Source organism: Schistocerca americana, chromosome 2 (genome assembly GCF_021461395.2).
Source record: "Schistocerca americana isolate TAMUIC-IGC-003095 chromosome 2, iqSchAmer2.1, whole genome shotgun sequence".
Taxonomy (NCBI): domain Eukaryota; kingdom Metazoa; phylum Arthropoda; class Insecta; order Orthoptera; family Acrididae; genus Schistocerca; species Schistocerca americana.
Genome location: NC_060120.1, coordinates 1,104,140,190 through 1,104,145,993, shown reverse-complemented (window position 1 = coordinate 1,104,145,993; position 5,804 = coordinate 1,104,140,190). Strand labels below are relative to the sequence as shown.

General features: G+C 41.4%; 1 pseudogene; it reads left to right on the top strand.

The window, feature by feature from the left end:
* Nucleotides 1-684: 684 nt before the first annotated feature.
* LOC124596807 lies at nt 685-802 on the top strand (annotated as a pseudogene).
* The last annotated feature ends 5,002 nt before the right edge of the window (nt 803-5,804 follow it).

Genomic DNA, 5,804 nt, shown 5'->3' with positions numbered 1-5,804 from the left:
TATGAGGGAAAGATTTGGCTGATGTGCTAGAAGAAGAAACTGGAGTAGATTTAGAATAGACAGGGGAGCCAGTATTAGAATTTAAAAGAGCTTTGGAGGACTTAAGATCAGATAAGGCACAAGGGATAGATAGCATTTCATCAGAATTTCTAAAATCGTTGGGGTAAGTGGCAACAAAACGACTATTTCCACTGGTGTGAAGAATGTATGAGTCTGGCGACTTACCATCTGACTTTCAGAAAAGCATCATCTACGCAATTCCGAAGACGGCAAGAGCTGACAAGTGCGAGAATTATCGCACAATCAGTTCAACAGCTCATGAATTAAAGTTGCTTACAAGACTAATATACAGAAGAACGGAAAAGAAAATTGAGGATGCGCTAGATGACGATCAGTTTCGCTTTAAGAAAGGTAAAGACACGAGAGAGGCAATTCTGACGTTGCAGTTAATAATGGAAGCAAGAGTAAAGAAAATTGAAGACATGTTCATAGGATTTCCCGACCTAGAAAAAGCGTTTGACGATGTAAAATGGTGCAAGATGTTCGAAACTTTGAAAACAGTAGAGGTAAGCTGTAGGGAGAGACAGGTCGTATACAATATGTACAACAGCCAAGACGGAATAATAAGAGTGGACGACCAAGAACGAAGCGCTGGTATTATAAAGGGCGTAAGATAAGGATGTGGGCAATGGTCTTGCCGCAGTGGATACACCGGTTCCCGTGAGATCACCGAAGTTAATCGCTGTCGGGCGTGGCCGGCACTTGGATGGGTGACCATCCGGGCCGCCATGCGCTGTTGCCATTTTTCGCGGTGCAGTCAGCCTCGTGATGCCAATTGAGGAGCTACTCGACCGAATAGTAGCGGCTTCGGTCAAGAATACCATCATAACAAACAGGAGGGAGGTGTGCTGGCCACACGCCTCTCCTATCCGCATCCTCCATGAGGATGACACGGTAGTCGGATGGCTCCGATGGGCCACTTGTGACCTGTGACGGAGTGGTAAAATGAGGAAGTAGCCTTCCACCTCTACTGTTCAATCTTTACATCGAGGAAGCAATGATGGAAAAAAAAAAATGTTCAGGAGTGGAACAAAATTCAAGGTGAAAGGGTATCAATGATTCGATTCGCTGATGACATTGTTATCCTGAGTGAAAGTGAAGAAGAATTACATGATCTGCTGAACGGAATGGTCTAATGAGTACCCAGAATGGATTGAGAGTAAATCTAAGAAAGACGATAGTAATGAGAAGTAGTAGAAATGAGAACAGCGAGAAACTTATCAGGATTGATGATCACGAAGTAGATTAAGTTAAGGAATTCTGCTACCTAGGCAGTAAAATGACCAATGACGGACGGAGCAAGGAGGACATCAACAGCAGGCTAGCTATGGCAAAAAGGCATTCCTGGCCAAGAGAAGTCAACTAATATCAAATGTCAGCCTTAATTTGAGGAAGATATTTCTGAGAATGTACGTCTGGAGTACAGCATATGGACTGTGGGAAAACCGGAACAGAAGAGAATCGACGAAGCATTTGAGATGTGGTGCTACAGACAAATGTTGAAAATTTGGTGGACTGATAAGGTGAGGAATGAGGAGGTCCTGCGCAGAATCACAGAGGAAAGGAATATGTGGAAGACACTGCAAGGAGAAGGGACAGGACGGTAGGACATCTGTTAAGACATCATGTAATGACTTCCATGGTACTAGAGATTGGAATACATCCAGAAAATAATTGAGGACATAGGTTTCATGTCGTACTTTGAGACGAAGAGGTTGGCGCTGGAGAGGAATTCGTGGCAGGTCAAAAAAAAAAAAAAAAAAAAAAAAAAAACATCTAGTTGTATATAATAATTAAGAGCCACCACGAGCTGCCTACTTTCCTGTTGGCAGGTTTTCGTCATCTGAAAATGCTATCTCAGAGACATTAAGTCATGGGAGAGGTAAGGCATACAATCCACTGGCTGCTAGGTAAATAGCTGCGAATGACTGGTCACAATTGGATGCTCTCTCCCGAAGAGCCGTCTACCAAACAAAACCAACTTTAGGCGCAGAACAGATGGCCACCTCGGGAATATTCTCACCTGAAGATTAACGAAATCTATGTGAACTGTTTATCAGGCTATCCAGGTGGACTTTGAGAGCGACTTTGGCGAAGTTTTGAAATGCTACAAAATAATTCAAATGTTTTTAAGAGCGGAACATTTGCTTTAATTTTCATTAGTACTTTCACATTCTGTCGGTTTTCCAAACAGTTTTTTAAAAGTCTCTTATTTTATTAACAGGTGAAGTGCCTTATGGTAAAAGAGGCAAGTAAAAAATCGAAGAAAGAATGTAGTCATCAGATTCTCGGTATAGTACTGCCACTGCCACCAACGGAAGTACGGAAGTTTGCTTTGTGAGCGGATGCTGACAACAGTGACCCACACAGATGATTTAGATTTGTACTTGGACGAGAATTACAAATTGGTCACGAAACAGCAGTGGACGCCCCAGGATAAAGAAACAACTAAACGGGCATGGGAAGGTGCAGGCTATCTTTCACAAGTCAATTGTTACTTCATTAGAGTCCAGCAGTCTTATTGTACAGATGCTAAGATCACTAATAAAATAAAAATGATAATAGCTGCTAGCAATAAAAGTAATTAAGAAGGCGGAACTAATGAGTGAAAATAATTAGCGCCAGCAACATATTTTATTTGTAAATTTCAGCAGGAAGTTAGATAAAATAATTCAGGAAAGCCTTTCAGGCAGTTACACCAAAATTTCTTCAATTAAACCAATTGATGATTGATTAGTTAATTTAATGAAATGAACCAATTTAGGAAGGACTAACAAGCAAGTAGTAAAATCGAATATGACTCAAACACGCGCTTAGCGCTGGGGAAACAATGACAGGAATGATTCTAAAGATTATAATTCCATTTGGCTGGTCGAACGGGTTGCTTTACATTTATGAATACAACTTATAAGAAGTGTAGTAACATGAAATTTCACAAGTCTGGTATCTGACTTACTGAGGCCCGTTAAGTACTAATATTTTATGCAAGGAGCTCAGGAACAACTCTCAATGCAAATATCCAATATTTCCTCAATCAGGGAAGGGGCAGGTACGGCAGGCCAGGTCTGAGTAAGATGGTTTAGAATAACTGGCACTTTATGTAAAATTAACGCTCGATTCCTACGAGATAGAAACTCAACTTATGAGCGATGCCGTAGCAAGCCAGGAGGCCGGGACGTCACAGAGGCTACACGCACGCACATACATAGCTCAAGCGCACAGGCTACGCCCGATGAACCGGTCGGTAACAAATAACACCCCGGGACAGCGCCTCCAAACGCTACGAACAGCTCTAAAAGCCGAGAGAAAACAAGCACGCACGTAATTCACCCATAATAGTCATTTTCATATGTTGAAACCAAGACAGGAAATTCAATGTCAGCGTGGCCCCAAGCCCCGACTGTGACTTACGTATTACAACAAGAATATTACAATCTTACAATAAAATGTAACAACAAATAATACAATAGCAAGAAATCACAGGGCCACTCATACACATTATCTAAACTGACGTGAAGGGTAACAGGCAAATCTTGAGAGCTAACACTCAACTACAACGCTGTTTGTATTTAGAACGATGAATATTAATTTGTTCGAAAGGGGTGAAATCCCACCAGAGTTATGGAACGTAATTATTAAAGTGAGCCAAGATTCACTGGGCCGCTAGAGTTTGCTTACCATAGCCACAGGTACTTTTATAGTCGTTACTTCAGTCAGGGAAGCAACAACTTACAGTACAAATAAAATTTTGACCTCAGTGGTCACTAATAGACGTGGCAGCCTAGAATGTATGACAATTTTTTGCCAGAGTGACACGATAAGCAGACACAGAATAAGTTGCAATTAAAAAAGATTTTAAAATACATCAAATATGGCACTCAAATAATTTCAAACAGAGGTACAAGAAAGTAAATGTAATACTTGAGGCAGTATGACGAAGAACCACAGGGAATCCAGCGTAGCGTGAGGAACTTCAACACGGGAGCACGAATGTCAATCAAGTTAAGAGTGCCTTACCCCAAAAGGCAGAAGGGACAGCACCAGAAAATGAGCTTCCTTAACCCAGGGAAACCGGCTGCGACGACATTAGGCCCAAATATTGCCGACTAACACAACTCCGCCGACCTCCACCTGCTTAGACAGTCGGGCGCCCGTAAGCCAGCCGACACGGCCCAGTCGAAAGTGCGGCTTCCAGTTACAATGAAAACGGGAATGTTTACGGTTCTCCAGGAAATTGCAAGAAAAAATTTGTGTACAGTCATCCAGCTTTGAATCACAGATATATTTTACTTCTGTGGGTGTCACTCGAAGCTCATGACAGTAAAAAAAAAAATGGTTCAAATGGCTCTTAGCACTATGGGACTTAACATCTATGGTCATCAGTCCCCTAGAACTTAGAACTACTTAAACCTAACTAACCTAAAGACATCACACAACACCCAGCCATCACGAGGCAGAGAAAATCCCTGACCCCGCCGGGAATCGAACCCGGGAACCCGGGCGTGGGAAGCGAGAACGCTACCGCACGACCACGAGATGCGGGCTCTCATGACAGTCACTTCCTGCATCCTGACAATGTTACCGCTCTTCTGTTTCTTCACACCAATTCCAGCACCCGAGAAAATGAATGGAAGAGTATGCTCTAAATATTTTTGTACACCACGTTTTGTTTTATGTTATCCCTAAATCGGTTGTCGATTCTTGTATCTGTTGGTCAATTAGCTTTTATTTATGTAGACTGTCAAATTACTGTCGATTTATTGCAGCGGCACGAACGAAACTGTTTCTTTGCGAATTATTACTACGTTTTAGACACGATGTTGGTAGTTTTATCTCACTCCAAGAAGACATGTTTTGAAGGTAGTGCAATGGAAATCGCTTAACATGACAACGCTTGACACCAATAACCCGCTTCTCAGATATTCACTACCTATTTTATGCAGTCGTATCAACACTAGTAAGTTTTGTTCTTATTTATTTGGTTTGTCTGAACAAAATAAGCAATACTGCTTTTGGGAAGGCTCAGTTAGTTTTCGAATTCGATTCTGCTTTACCGAAAGTGATCGTGTGTCAGAATCTAATTTACGTGTGTAATGGCCCAGAAATCTATAAACAAAGACCCAATACTCCGCTTAAAATGAAGATATTCAATATGTGAAGAAACGCCTGCAGTGAGATAGATTATTAACTGAATGTGTATATTTTACCAGCAAATGATATTTGAAGAAATTGCTTGGATTATATTCTTGAGCATTTATTTCGTCGATTCACTGTAAAACGAAATTCTTTTAACACAGAAAAATGTTTCGGTCCCGTGTTAATCACTTTTCTCGGAACTTGGGAAAATCGTTCGCTGAGAGAGGCAGCACTTGGAACGCAGGGCGGGATGCATTAAGGGTGTTTCCATAAGGGCGTCGAAAATTTAACAGGACACGAAGGATGCTCCAGTGAAGAGTTTGAGGTAGGTAACCTTAAGTCGGAGAAGCGATTTTAAGGATAAAAATGGCATTACTTTATAATTTTTTATTTTCATTTGTAAATTCAAGTACAATCACTCGCACAATTAATGTTCCATTTGTACTGTATCCTACAAAACGTGCTGAAACTGACGGCCATCAACCTCAATTCAACCATGACATCAGCGAACAGGATTCTGAATCACCCTGACAAATATCTCCGGTTTGTTTCGAATTGCAACTACAATTCTGGAAACTACTTTCATCTTTGTATGCACCGACGTCTCA